General features: G+C 42.8%; 1 long non-coding RNA gene across 2 annotated transcripts; it reads right to left on the reverse strand.

Annotated features, from left to right (window-relative positions):
- Window positions 1-5,683: 5,683 nt before the first annotated feature.
- Window positions 5,684-7,787, reverse strand: LOC117536602. Of its 2 annotated transcripts, none has more exons than XR_004567584.1 (4): window positions 7,720-7,787; window positions 6,660-6,782; window positions 6,316-6,459; window positions 5,684-6,142 (listed from the first exon to the last, which is right to left on the reverse strand). It is a non-coding gene; the product is annotated as an uncharacterized LOC117536602 (long non-coding RNA). The 2 variants fall into 2 exon arrangements; XR_004567583.1 differs by having other exon boundaries at window positions 6,316-6,462.
- Window positions 7,788-15,981: the final 8,194 nt, after the last annotated feature.

Here is a 15,981-nt window from a genome sequence, read left to right on the forward strand (position 1 = left end):
TTGAAAATAATCATTGTGGGTCCATACCCACCAGCAGCATTAATGCAGGCCAGACAGGTTTGACCTTTCTCTCCACCAGTGACCTCAAAACAGGGTGCCCCAACTTCTGCAACCACCCTGGTGGACAGGAAGTGATCCTGGAGCCCTGTTTCGTCACAATTCCAGATGTGGCCTGGGACATTTTTTCAACCCCAGGGTCTCAATCGTGTCCTTATACTTTTCAAACCACTTATTCACAACAGTGGGGTTGAACCCTGCTGCTCTTGCGGCTGAGAGCGCCCCTGGTTTGCGCATGCTCAGTTTGGGGTTTCGCCTCAGAAACCCCTGAAACCATCTATAGCCAGCCTTTTTTGTGATTTGACTGAAGCCTTTTATTCCTTTTTTTTTTTTCGGCAAACGGAAAAACCAGTTTTCTAATGTCGTCCAACCTTAGGGGGAATCCGCGTTTTCCCAGGGTTGCTATCATCTCCTCCAGTTCTGCTTCATCCTTCTCAGGAAGGAATGGCTTTCTTCCAATCGTATAATGAAAGTGACCATTGCCTTTTACCCTGCGCTGGAGAGTGGATTTAGGAACGGTCCAGGCCCTGGCCAACAGCCTCAGCTGAGGAACCCCACCATCCTCAATGATCTGTCGATACTCTTCTATGGCTGCCCTCATCCTGTCCTGCCTCCACTGATTCAGTTTCCTTCCCTGACCTTCCTTTCCTCCATTATTCTTTTCCTGCTTTGCCTTTTTCTGTGTCTGCGATTCTCTCCCTGTCTTATTTCTCTCCTTTACCATTGTGATCTAAAATGCATTCAATTCATCATTAATATGCATAGAATAAAACGTATGTTGGAAAGATGTATTAAATTACTATGAATATTTGGGCTTAAATTCATTCCCATCTTCTAAACTCAGACATGTATCCCTAACATACTCCCTGACTTTGTCATACCATTTTAACAGACCCCCAATTATTTAATATAATTTGCCCATCACCTTAAATATCTAAAATAATGCATTAGAAGACTAAAGCCCTGTAAATAACCATTGCTCTTGCACAATCCATGCCCCTTTTAGACCTGTCCCACATTAGGCAAATCATACTGTCCCACTTTGCGAAACATGTTTCCTAAAGTGGGACGATGGAACATTTGATTGAAATAAAAAATATAGAGTATATTTACACCATATTATAATATGTTCTGATGAACAAACATATCATCAACACATCCTGATAAAAACTTCCAAGATTGTTTTATTTAAACGAAATTTAAAACCTTAACATTAAATTTGTCAAAACACTACGTCACTGACCTTTTGGGTGATCTTCACTGTGACGAAGGTAACTTTGTCACTGATGGCTTCGGGCCTTGCATATGTGCACATGTTTATACAGTTTATATTATTATTGATGTAGTGTTTATTGTATTTTATTTGAAATGTGTTCCCCTTTCCCCATTTTTGTGGCCATTGATTGTGTGCACCTGGTGCTCTGTGGTGTCTCCTCCCCCCTCACCTGTGTCCTGTTGGGTTGATTGGGTTGGGCATTAGGCTCTGGGGTTTGGCTGTTTGGGAGATAGTGTGTGTGAGATCCTTGTGGCTGCAGGCTGTGGTCAGGGAGAAACAGCAGGATTGAGGCTGTGTGTCATGTGTTCCTGACTTAATAAATGCCCACACCGGGTTGTATTTTGGACGTTCTGCCTCTGCCTCCTTGCTTGGTCGGGGCCGCTCAATTGTCAACTTCCTGTTTGAATGTTTTCCCACCCTCATCTGTGATTGGACATTTGACAAGTCATGTGATTTTGATCGCATGACATCACAGCTTGTGTTTACCAATAGTCTCATTGACTCTCATTTGTTTGCGAAAGACCTACACCCATTTGGGCTTAGGTGTCCCACATTAGGGCGTGTCCCACATTAGGGCAACTCACCCATATGTTTCCTGCATTAGATCAACATTGATTGCCAATAGGCCTACCTTGTTTGGTAGGACATATTTTTTCTCATCTCCGAAATCTCGATCGCTTTTTCGTGTGTGCCTGGCTCTTATGGTGCTTATAAATCTTTTTCCACAGGTTATTCTGTTGATCACTGCTGACTTTTCCCTGAATCCATTCTTGTGAAAGGTGCACTCAGGTGGATTTTTTTGCGAGCAGCAGGGAGATCAATATACTTTTTGTCTCTTTGCAAATCTCACATCCAAATATATATATATATATTTTTTTAAAAGCCATGGATACCTTTCATTCCACTCACTCCATCTTTTCTGTGGCCAGTTAAAAGGCAGGTCATGGGCATCGTCAGGTTCGCTAGTGCAGGTGGCGCCGGCGGCTGTGGTCGTTGTTGAAGCCTCTTCAGGCTCCGCATCGGCAGGCCTCTCCCTTGGCTCTGTGTGGAGCTGTCAAACTCGTCCCTAACGCCGCTTACAGCCGGCCAACTAAAAGTTATTCCGTTCACGTTGTCATTTTTAGACTCCGTCACTTCTTTGCTTGTGAATCCAAAAGCTGCGAGGTTTGGCTGTTTTCGTTTCGCCGTATTTTTTATTACAAAGCCAGAGTTAAACAAAATATCAGTATGAAAATATCAAATACCGCGCCAGCATCGCCTGCCGTAACCATAGCAACGTAAGTAGCGTAAAGAATGCAGCGCCGCCACGTACAGATGGCAACGCTCAGAAATATTCATAAATATAAAACAAATATTCAGAAACTGTAATGAACACTGACTATTATTTATTTCAAGAACTTTTACAGAAACTCAACATTTCTAATCTGTGTGACACAAATATGCACGATTGTTTTGGGCTCCCCCTATTTATCTCAAAGTCGGCCTTCAGGGGAGCTCCCCCCCATTTCGAACAGTGGTTGGCTGCTAAATCCTCCAAACTGTTACAGGATGTGTATTTTGTAAAATGTGCAACTTTAATACTTATTTTATGCATACTTTAAGTAACATTATGGCTGTCTTTGGCTCTTTTCTGATGTAACAATGTACATTATTTTGATTCTGATCTAATTGATATGTTTTTGTCAGTTTGTTTCCCTATATTGAGACACTTGTTTTGTTAACGATTATTTCTCCTTTTTTACAGACATCCCCAACCATAGTGGAATGCTGTTGTAAAGGATTGCATTGATCCATGCATCAATACCTTCACCCAGCTTTGAGGCCTCCAATGAATGAAATCATCTTGTGGCTGGGAAAAATGTGAACAAATAAATTACATTACATGTTACTTGTTAGACGCTTTTATCCAAAGCGACTTACATACTCAATACTGTGGGCAATCCCCACAGGAGCAATTTGGGGTGAATTGTCTTGCCCAGGGACACAACGACATGCTGACAGCAGTGGGGTTTGAACCTGTGACCCCCTGATCCCAACACCAAGGCTCTATCCACTGCGCCAAAGCTGGGGAACAATAGTCTTGCAAGGGGGGGGAAGAAAGGAGAAGAGGGAGAAAGAGGAGAAAAAACGATTCTCTTGCTCCCTGTTTCCCTTCTGCATGTAAAAGTATTTATATACAGAAGTACTTTAATAAAGACCAACAACGTATGCATTTGTTGACTAATAACACTTGTGTTATGCAGTTAACTATTAACTATATAACACATTTCTATAAAATATTATATATTTCTAATAAATATTAAGTAAAATGTATCTACTTCTTTCAAGTGTATTACATACAATTATTATTATTTTCTTTATCAGGGATAGTTTTGAAGTACTCAATATTGACCTGCTCATGGTTTGTGTGCTGTGGACAAATACTTAAATGTAACCATTACATTTAATATGAACTAAGAAGGTATTGGTGTTATAATGTATTTCTTTTAACAAACAAAGAGAAAACCTATAGAAATTCTAAACATAGCACTCCACTCAATTATTGGACAGTCACGTACTTGATAGAACCAAACCTTTATTTTAAAGTACTGTAGTTCAACTTAATAAAATGTAAAACAACCCATACAAGTAAGTAAGGTGCAGTATAACAAAATAACACTCTAAATGGGTTTTAACATCAAATAAACATTATCATAAACTTAATAAAATATATACATATCATATATATAAATAAATATCAAACTATACACCGAACTATATACATAAATAAGTGTCCAGTGTCCATGGCTCTGGTGGGGGGATATACATTTTGTTATGTCCTCCAACTAGGGCTGAACGGTATACCGTGTCATGGCGATAACCGCGGTATGCACATGCGCGGTATTCACACCGCAGGGACGTGCGGTTTTATTCATTTAAAAAAAAAAATGCTAACGCACTTTAGCACAGAATTCAAAATAAAGATACCCTTATTACTTATCGAAACTGCACATACAATATATCCGATTAAAGCTGAGACTCCACAGATTATTTAAGTATAGTATCTAAGTGATCCGATCTCGCAACAGGGGAAGCAAACAGACATCACAACACGTACCTTTTACGGAGATTTTACGGGAGATCGTCTCACCGTAGCTGTCAATCTGATCAAAAGACGTGTTCAATGGTATTAAACCGAGAAAGAAAAAACGCGGCTGAATCGGTTGATCCATAGGTTGATAATGTATCTGTGGCTTTGAAGCAATTGTTTATAATCCATAATTCCATTTTTATGTAAAAATCGGAGCACAAAAGTTAGCTGCTAATGGTAGCCACCGGTTTTTGGCTACGCGTCACTCTCACTCCTTATTTGTTCATGTGTTGGTGTGTGTAGAACTTCCCCTGCATGCACAGCAAACCACCAATCACAATCATTCTTGATCAGATCACAGCAGGCCCCGCCCCGCTAGTTTGCAGACCATCAAAACACTGGTAAAAAATGAGCGATAAAAGCGGTAAAAGCTTTAGGAATCCAAAGTACAACATATAATAAGTACTCTGTATCAAGATTGATGCAAAACAAGTGATATTTGACCTTTTTAGACAGATTTAGCAAAAAAACCCTCTTCTGGGGCCATTTGGGTGGATTTTCCATATCTCTGGCCCACTTTACTGGATTGTGACATGTGACATCTCTTTCTGACCGTCAGAGCCAATGGAATCGAGGGGAAATCACACATTCCTTATTTGGTAATGTGTGTGTGTGAGACTTCCGGATAGCCAGACCGGAAGCAGCAGCTACCATTGCAGCTACCAGTGGCTACCATTAGCAGCTAACTTTTGCTCTGCGATATTTACATAAAAATGGAATTATGGATTATAAATTAAATCATTTTTTTATACAGAGACGTTAAAAACCTATGGATTAACCGATTCAGCCGCGTTTTTTCTTTCTCGTTGTAATGCCATTGAACACGTCTTTTGATCAGATTGACAGCTACGGTGAGACATCTCCCCTCGAAGCTACGTAAAGGTACGTGTTGTGATGTCTGTGTTTGCTTCTCCTGTCCGAGTTCAGATCACTCAGTGATGATACTATATACCTAAATAATCTGTGGAACCTCAGCTTTAATCGGATATCTTGTAAATGCAGCTACGATAAGTAATAAGGGTACTTTTATCTTGAGTTCTGTGCCAAAGTGCGTTAGCATTTTTCGCTCAGGGGTAATTTAGATGCTTCTTATGAGACTTGTGTTTTGTTTTGGTATAAAATGGTTTGTATCGTCAGTTAGCTGAGATTATTTCCGTTAATCTGGTATAACACATTAATAGGTTCTTAAATATTACGATCCCCTGAGACACTGTCGTGAAAAAAAAAAAGTAAAGTACCCGCCGGGACTTTGGGGTTTAACAGGTTAAAAAAACCGCGATATATACCGCAGGGGGGGAAAAAAACGCGATGTCAGTTTTTTTCAATACCGTGCAGCCCTACCTCCAACCATTAATCCTTTGGCACAATGTAGTTCACTACTCCCTGTACTGGCTGTGTCCAGTGTCCGCTGTCCCAAACCTCCCACACCTCCACACGTGTTGGGCAGTATTTGCGGGTCAGTGTTTGGCTGTATGGAGCAGGACTAGGAGCAGGAAAAGCAGAGAGAGGCTGGCATTCAGAGCCTGTGGAGCAGCGACCAGGACAGGAACCTGTGAGCTCACTGGAGTAAATATCATGGAGCCCAACGGTGGAGCAGGGAAGAGCTGCATCTCCACCTGAGGGCCAGAGGGTGGAGCAGGGAACAGCTGCATCTCCACCTTGCTTTGATGCTTTGTGATCTGGAATGTGACAACAGCGAAGTTGAGGCATTTATTAGAAATGATCTATAGCAGTTAATGTTTCCAGATTTATAACCGAACACATTTATAATAAAAACTAGTTTGTAATGTTATTGTTTATAAGAGAGTTTAACAAACACGGAAATCAAATACACAGTCACGTTATGTTTGACCTTTTTGGTTGAGTCCATCTTTAAGTTGGAACCAAATGTGGAGGTGATGCTGGCCTTGATATGGTCCATGTGGGAGAGGATATCCCTGCCGTACATGGACAGCACCCAGAGACTTCTTGGGAGGAGGCTGGGCTCTGGGGGTAACTACTGGGGGTATGATATAAAATGTATGCATGAGGCATTTCTTAATCTGAAACTATCATCATTATGTTTTAGTCTGGAGTGAGTCACTCAGTGTAAATCCTTTGATTGATAATATTTGCACCAGTAAATTGTAAATGTTCAATAATGTACTTATCATATGTGAATAATAAGTAATAGGTACATATGTTTCTATACTTTACCTTCTGACAGAGGTCGCGTCACTTCCGTTTCCTTGGAGCGGGTTTATCCCTCCTGAAGGCCAAAGCCCGTCCATTCTGCATCTCCAATTTCGTTATGGCTTATAGGTTTAGTGATCATCTAAACTTTAAGTAAAATAACAATGCATGTGTTAGAGAGAACTACACTGCAAAGCGAACAACACTGACACCATGTTAACCATTATTTACACAGGTTATCTACACATATAATCATGTATAAACACACATCATGTTCATAAACGGTGAAGTTGTCCTTTTATCCATATATGATTGATGTGTGTATATTGAATTACAATTAATGTAATGTTATATACAGTATAGCTATCTTGAATATATATTCAACAATATACTGTATCCTTCCTGGAGCATATAACACACTTTATCATATCATAGTGAGCAACGATCCCTTATCTCACATAACGATATTTATATCATATAATATATGATTTACTTTAGGTGTCTATATGAACAAATAAACTGAAAAACATAAACTCATAAAACGCCACCAGTAACCAATAGGCATCTTAACCAAATCTGTAAAGTAACTAAAGGTAAGCTGTTAAACACATGTAGTGGAGTAAAAGTACACCATTTACCTCTGAATTGTAGTGAAGTAGAAGAGTACACAGTAGAAAAATATGGAAACACTCAAGTGAAGTACAAGTATCTCAAAATACAGTACTTGAGTAAATGTTCTTAGCTACTTCCCACCTCTGTGTATACAGTATGCTGTATGACTTCTGTACCACTGCTCACAGAAGTGTAGTTACTAATTACAACATGCCCATTCATACAAGAGTCGTTTAACAACTTATTTAAATTACTGTTGTCAATTGGATGTATAACACATGGCTGTTGACATTGATTAATATAATAACGTGTATTTAACCTAGACACGATAGCATTAGCAATGCTGGCTTGCTAACTTTATGCAGACTGAAGTTGCCGACCGTAATGTAAAAGTTGACGCCAAAACGACGGTTGTAAAAATGTAGTTTATGACTGAAAACGGGAAAATAGAAACAATAGTGTTGTTACTTACTCTGAATACCTCTGATGCGCCTTGCGATTTGTCCACTGTCAACCAAAAGCGTGAGGGGGGCGAGTTCGGGTAGAAGCAGTGCCGTGAGTGGCTCTGTCCATTGTGATGCCGTGACGTGATTGGCTCCGTCCATTGTGAACTCGCGTCGTGATTGGTTTAGGTCCAATCTCACAATGGACAGCGAGTATCATGATTGGGTGATAGATTGGATTTTGACAGACGGTCCTGCGCGCCAGCTAGCGCCGACTAGCGCCAGCTAGTGCCAAACCAACACGCCTCCCTCTCACAAAGACTGACTTTCTGGTGTAATCATTATAATATCAAAGACAAGCACTTTAAGTAACAATATATAACATCATTCAGCAGCAGAGGATGGGGTGGAAACAGCATTTCTAACTAAGATGATTACAATATTACAAGTTAAACATCAAGATGAACATACTATTATTAATTTAAAAAGTACATGGGAGACTTAAATATCCTGCAATATACCATTAGCAGAATAGGAACAAATGTCCCAAAACATTTCTAACATAACCAACTCAAACTACTGGAAAGAATACACATGGAAGATTTCCGTCTGTTACTTCAAGATACCCCAAATTCAAAGTCTTAGTATTTGACCATGTCTTGGATTGAGAAGGGCCTGATCCCTTCACTGCACAGTTCAAGGTTCAATGTTTTTATTTGTCATAGCTACAGTGTAGTTATGACGATGAAAATCTTAGGTCACAGGCTCCTCCAACAGTGCAACACAATAAAACAGATAAACAGACAAATATAGTGCAGGTAAATAGTAAATACAAAAAAATATATATAAAAAAAATAGTGCAACAAGAGTCTAAATGCAAGTTATTGGAATATGATATATTAGATAAATAAAGTAGCAGCCAGATGAATGTTATGGATGTTTCAACAGGTGTTTAACAGCCTTATGGCCTGTGGGATGAAACTGTCCCTGAGTCTGGTGGTTTTAGTCCTGATGCTGCGGTACCGCTTGCCAGACGTGTTGGGTTCAGAATTCCAGAAAAGACAGACAACTTCTAAGTTTAACTATTTATTGTAAAGAGAGCAAAATACATATATTACTTGGCCAAGGACTCATCACGTCTTTGGGAATCACAGGCAGCAAAGCTGTAATCTGTAACCACCAAATCCGTCAAGAGCCTCGAACCTCGTGCGACAATACATTTTATTACACAGGGCGTTGCCCGTACATTTATGATTGACAGACTAGCTGAAGAGATACAATCAGTGGCGTTTTTATATGTACAAAAGTGGTGGGGCACAAAAAACTTAGATGTCTATATATAAGCTTCTGCAGTGAGGTTCATGGCTGGCGAGGCACTGGCACTGACTCTTCAGGTTTACAAATATTATATTTTGACCTAAATCAAAATATCATATTATTTTCAAAAGCTTTTTTTGTCTGATGCTTCAATTAATTTTAAACAGACAGTTCAACAAAAGGATACCCAAAAAATGTAATTGTATCATTTAAATATTGAATTGTTCTCTCTTAGTAAGATCCCATTTTCAATCAAATTGCAGTCTTACCTTGACATGAAGATGAAGTCCATTTGCCTATCCTTCTGGACAAAAATCTCTATTACTTTTTTGTAAAAGTCCTCCTTATGTTCTTGTAGTTTCAAAAGTCTATCATAAATCTGATCTAATCAATAGATTTATGATTCGAAAATTATAAAAGTAGGGTAGACATGTGGATATTATCCGGCTGAACAAAACGTGCATTTATCTAACAGGTTTGTTTCCCACAGATCTTATTTGGAGCTATTTTCTAAAATCCTATGGAGAAATATCATTGCTTTTTTGTGGAGGGAAGCCATGCGCAGTTTATTTCCGGGTTTTAGGACGCCTCACTGCAGCTCTCTCTCCTCCTCTTCACATACCACACTTTTCGCGGCACACGTACTTACAGCCAATCAGCTCTGAATTATGTGAGATGACGTATGGTGGGGATGGCAGCACTATGCCCCTATGGTCATTATTTGTTTGCCACACACATTAAATAGGACAATACTCTGAGCATGCGCAGTGTAGTTTTTACAGTCACCATTGACTTAGACTGTAAGAGGGAGGGGCAGGATCGGGTTTTGTCCCACATGGCTCTAAACAGCTCAATAGGCACACACTGTAGACACTAATTAGAAGAACACAGACTAAAACAGCAATGAGACGAATCAGATGATTAAACATGATCTTAAAATATATTTTATATATTTCTGCTGACACTAGGTGGGGCTGTGCCCCACCTGCCCCTAATGACCAGTCGCCACTGGATACAATGGTTTGGACTTGGTTCTCTTTGGTTGGTGCACAGACTCAGATAGAGTCTCTTGGCAACACGAACCTCCAATCAGCATTCGGCCGGCCTGTGGAAGCCCCTCCCTACTCTGGCACCATCATACGTAATTGTTTTGATGAAGCTTCTACAGAAAAGTGGAATCTTGGTTATACTGATTCCCAGCTATGCGTGGGCGCAGAGCTAACCCAGGCGGCGAAGGCCATAGCCTCAATAACTCATTGTTTCTACACTGCCTGCATCTGGCTTCTGCTACTTTCTATTGCAAGCTGAAAACTTTCTTCTGACTATTCCCTTCGTTGGTATCTAACCCATCAGAACCTGGGATTAGTGATTGTGTCTATTTATTCTATAGTCATAGCAATCTCATGAGCACAATAAGCATATAATGTAATAATAAGAATCAGTCTTGTAATGTTATATAAAAATAGACTCCACAGACGGTAGCAGACATAACAGTTTGAGACTGGGGGGGTCTTTAATAATCCTAAGGGCTTTCTTCCTGAGCCGCTGGGAGTAGAGGTCCTCCATGGAGGGCGGCTCCGTCCTGGTGATGTGCTGTGCAGTTTCACCACCCTCTGTAGAGTCAGGATCCTCTCTGTGGCGCACCTGTAGAAGGTCAGGATCCTCTCTGTGGTGCATCTGTAGAAGGTCAGGATCCTCTCTATGGTGCACCTGTAGAAGGTCAGGATCCTCTCTATGGAGCACCTGTAGAAGGTCAGGATCCTCTCTATGGTGCACCTGTAGAAGGTCAGGATCCTCTCTATGGTGCACCTGTAGAAGGTCAGGATCCTCTCTATGGAGCACCTGTAGGTCAGGATGCTCTCTATGGTGCACCTGTAGTAGGGCTGAACGATTAATCAATTTCAAATTGAAATCGCGATTTGAAATGATGCGATTATCAAATCCCAAAGCCTGCGATTTTTTTAACATTATTTTTTTTTTACAATTGTTTTTCTTTTTCTTGTGTGTCAGTCATCCACACCAATCAGAAGTGCTGTGCTCCACATGTACCAGCCATTGTTAATCAATCAGAAGTAGCCCATGATAGAAGGTGATAGACAGATTGATCCAATCACCTGCCAAGTGCTTCTGAAAGTGCCTGCCCTTTCCAAATGGCTTCCAATGGAGCTTTAGATGCTTTGGTGAAACCAACCATCTGAGTCAGGTTAGTGATGCTCCATCACATGTTTCTATTACAGGGTGAATCTTAAACTGAAGCTTGACTTTAAAGCAACCCAACGGAAGTTTCATGTAACTTTAGTGTTTTCACTCGTAGCTCGGGCTGCTGGGGTGCTAGAGACGGGAGTACGTTGATACGACCTTCCTAGCCGGAGTTATGGCCGCATTTTACAATCAACTTCCGTTGGGTCGCTTAAAAACAAATATCGCAATTCGAATCGCAATATTTGTCAGAAAAATCGCAATTCGATTTTTTTCCCCAAAAATAATAGGATGCTCTCTATGGCGCACCTGTAGAAGGTCAGGATGCTCTCTATGGTGCACCTGTAGAAGGTCAGGATCCTCTCTATGGCGCACCAGTAGAAGGTCAGGATCCTCTCTATGGCGCACCTGTAGAAGGTCAGGATGCTCTCTATAGTGCACCTGTAGAAGGTCAGGATCCTCTCTATGGCGCACCTGTAGAAGGTCAGGATCCTCTCTATGGCGCACCAGTAGAAGGTCAGGATCCTCTCTATGGCGCACCTGTAGAAGGTCAGGATGCTCTCTATAGTGCACCTGTAGAAGGTCAGGATCCTCTCTATGGCGCACCAGTAGAAGGTCAGGATCCTCTCTGTGGTGCACCTGTAGAAGGTCAGGATGCTCTCTATGGTGCACCTGTAGAAGGTCAGGATCCTCTCTATGGAGCACCTGTAGAAGGTCAGGATCCTCTCTATGGAGCACCTGTAGAAGGTCAGGATCCTCTTTATGGTGCACCTGTAGAAGGTCAGGATGCTCTCTATGGAGCACCTGTAGAAGGTCAGGATGCTCTCTATGGAGCACCTGTAGAAGGTCAGGATGCTCTCTATGGAGCACCTGTAGAAGGTCCGGATCCTCTCTATGGCGCACCAGTAAGAGGTCAGGATGCTCTCTATGGTGCACCTGTAGAAGGTCAGGATCCTCTCTATGGCGCACCTGTAGAAGGTCAGGATGCTCTCTATAGTGCACCTGTAGAAGGTCAGGATCCTCTCTATGGCGCACCTGTAGAAGGTCAGGATCCTCTCTATGGCGCACCTGTAGAAGGTCAGGATGCTCTCTATGGTGCACCTGTAGAAGGTCAGGATCCTCTCTATGGAGCACCTGTAGAAGGTCAGGATCCTCTCTATGGAGCACCTGTAGAAGGTCAGGATGCTCTCTATGGAGCACCTGTAGAAGGTCAGGATGCTCTCTATGGAGCACCTGTAGAAGGTCAGGATCCTCTCTATGGAGCACCTGTAGAAGGTCAGGATGCTCTCTATGGAGCACCTGTAGAAGGTCAGGATCCTCTCTATGGAGCACCTGTAGAAGGTCAGGATCCTCTCTATGGTGCACCTGTAGAAGGTCAGGATGCTCTCTGTGGTGCACCTGTAGAAGGTCAGGATGCTCTCTATGGTGCACCTGTAGAAGGTCAGGATCCTCTCTATGGTGCACCTGTAGAAGTTGCAGAGTATCCTGGAGTCCATGTTGAACCTCCTCAGCCTGCGGAGGAAGAAAAGCCGCTTTCGAGCTTTTTTGGTGATGGTGTTAGTGTGAAGAGTCCATGTCAGGTCCTCAGTGATGAGTCCATGTCAGGTCCTCAGTGATGAGTCCATTTCAGGTCCTCAGTGATGAGTCCATGTCAGGTCCTCAGTGATGAGTCCATGTCAGGTCCTCAGTGATGAGTCCATGTCAGGTCCTCAGTGATGAGTCCATGTCAGGTCCTCAGTGATGAGTCCATGTCAGGTCCTCAGTGATGAGTCCATGTCAGGTCCTCAGTGATGAGTCCATGTCAGGTCCTCAGTGATGAGTCCATGTCAGGTCCTCAGTGATGAGTCCATTTCAGGTCCTCAGTGATGAGTCCATGTCAGGTCCTCAGTGATGAGTCCATGTCAGGTCCTCAGTGATGAGTCCATGTCAGGTCCTCAGTGATGTGGACATGTGGCTGCATTTCCCCCTTTAGATATAAGATTTCAGGATCGGGGTCTAATCGCCAAAGACTTAACATTGATCATATGACATGTGTCAATAAATGTTCTTTAAACAAAATGAAGTCTCTCCTGATTGAACTGTCTGGACCCCATCCTCAACTTTTTTTCACACCATAACATGCCTTCATAGGGCTTTCCTGTTGATCATGTTTGGTGGATTTTTTAATTGAATAATTGTAATCAATATTATATTAACTTTTCATCTATATAAGCATAAAACAACAAAACTTGTTATTTGTTTTTTGGAAAAACACAAGGTTGTTCATTTGTGTATAAATATACAACACAGACTAGATACATATACATTTACAATTATAATTAATATAATTAATTTGATTAGAGCTTTGACACATATATATATCACGATTATTGTGTTGTGTCACGTTTTTAGTTTTGTGTGTCTGGTAGTGGGTGTTTTTCTGTTCACCTTGTCATGTTTTCCTCCCTGTGTATTGTCTGGTCTTTCTCCCCGTGTTCTATTTCGTATAAGGCTTCACCCTCTAAGGCTATCGCTATTGGGTAATCCCTCTGCACGTGTGCAGCACTGACAGACTTAATCCACGCCCACCTGTGACGTGGGCCCCACCTACGGACTCACTTCCGTATAAATAGGAAGTAGTCCCTACAATCTGCTCCCATTTTTCTTCAGCACTCCGTTGCAGAAGCACTGTACAGGCACAAGCTCTTTTCAGAGCTGTTTACTAGAAAGCAAACAATTCCCCCTGGCCCCATCCTCCCTCTCCTCCGGACGGGGGAGACAGGGCGGGGCTCGGTGTTAGCCGACATATGAGTTACGACCGGCTGTGGCTGGCTCGCTCCAGGGAGGAAGCGGCTTTACACAGACGATACAGGTGAGTCCTGCCGGGGATTGGAGCACGCAAACGCGGCTCTCACTCCCCAGGTGTCGTGCACTCATTGTGTCCGTCTCCCTCTGGCCCACAGACAGCGGAGAGCGAATGCTCGCGGCTGCGCCCGGGGATGATTGGCTAGTCTAGGAGTCTTACTCTGTGGACCAAGCCCTTGATTATTGGATCCGAGTGGCGGGCAGCAGTCAGGCGACTCCTTCCCCTCCATTCACGGATCACCATGTGGTTCCCCTGGCCCCATCCTCCCTCTCCTCCGGACGGGGGAGACAGGGCTGACACCGGGTCACCGGGTCCCTCTATCCGCCATCTCGGCTCTGCCGTATAGGCGGTATTCTCCAGGAACAGATCATCGGAAAGGCAGCCGCCTAATGAGATCTCCCCGTTCCCCCGGTTCAGGAGAGCTCTCCTCTGGATGACATAATGCCTCATAGCGGCTGCCTCATAGCGGCTGCCTCATAGCCTGTTGATTATTAGGCAGCAGGGCTCGCGGCACAAACCGGCGGTCTTTAAAACCTGTCGGTTGATTAGACAGCACGGGCTTGTTTCCTATGTCACAGATATGCCTCCACACACCGTTCATTCCTCAAGCGGATTTGAGCGTGAACGCGCCTCAATGTCCGGTTTATGAGCCTTCTCCTAAACGGCGACATGATGAGAGCTGCTGTGCAATACAGCGTGTGGAGGTGCAAGAGCCGGCTGTAACCTGTCAGTCAGCAGGCAGCAGGGCTCGTGGCGCAAGCCAGCTGTATTTAACCAGGCGGTTATTAGACAGCAGGGCTTGACGTTTAAACCTGATGCTCCTAACCTGTCGGTTAGCGGCAGCAGGGCTCGTGGCGCAAGCCAGCTGTATTTAACCAGGCGGTTATTAGACAGCAGGGCTTGACATTTAAACCTGATGCTCCTAACCTGTCGGTTAGCAGGCAGCACGGTAAAGTAAACAGATATTGTTCTAAACTGTATTAAAGTAAACAGGTATTATCTTGAACTGTATTGAAGTGAACATGTATTATTTGGGACTGTTTTAAAGTAATCCTATATATATAAGCCTTCTCACACTTACACTCAATGACCCAGATACCCTGCTACACACACATACACCTCTTTACATCAGCACACACACACACATACACCTCCTCTCACCAGCACACACACATGTTCTTTTCAAGGTTCTTTCTGGGTCCAATATAATCTCAAGCACCAATATATCTGTGTACAATGTTTGGTTGTCTGGGAAATAATAGAGGTTGTGTGAAACCTTCCTTGGGAAATTAAAGGAGTGGAGTCCGGTGGAAGATAAGAAGTGACTCTCCGCCCCAAATATGTCCATATATACTGTTGTTTCTTCATGCAAAATGCCCCCTGTTTCTGACTGGCTGGTCCCAATATCTGTATCGCACGGCAGTAGAGCGGGGAGCCCGGAGTGCTCTGTTACAGGGCACTCTGTATTGTGTTTTTTACCATTCAAATCAGATTATTTTTATAACTTTTATGCCGGTGTTTTGAACTCCTTTTATTAATCTGACCAGGCTCATCTAACGGACGGCGCGGAACAGAGGTGAGCTTTAAGCCACCACTACTGTGTTTGCTTCTACAAGTTGGTGACCTCCCGACGTGATGAGTGCTGGTCTCTAGGAGGACCACCGACAGCTAGCGGACGGAATTCAGTCCAGGGGAGGACACCTGGACACCGTTGACAACTAAACCTTCGCTCTAAACGCTCCTATCGCATCGCTCTAGTCGCTCGAGTTTCACCGCGGCTGGCAGCTGTGTTTACTCGCATCATTCAAACAAGACGCGCTGGCTCGGGAGCTACAACTACAACAAAATGAACATATTTTACCGTGATTAAATTGTAATACACGTTTCTAAATGATGCCGACGTAACAACATACTGATACCGGTTAGTAAA

This window comes from Gymnodraco acuticeps, unplaced genomic scaffold (genome assembly GCF_902827175.1).
Source record: "Gymnodraco acuticeps unplaced genomic scaffold, fGymAcu1.1, whole genome shotgun sequence".
In the NCBI taxonomy this organism is placed as follows: domain Eukaryota; kingdom Metazoa; phylum Chordata; class Actinopteri; order Perciformes; family Bathydraconidae; genus Gymnodraco; species Gymnodraco acuticeps.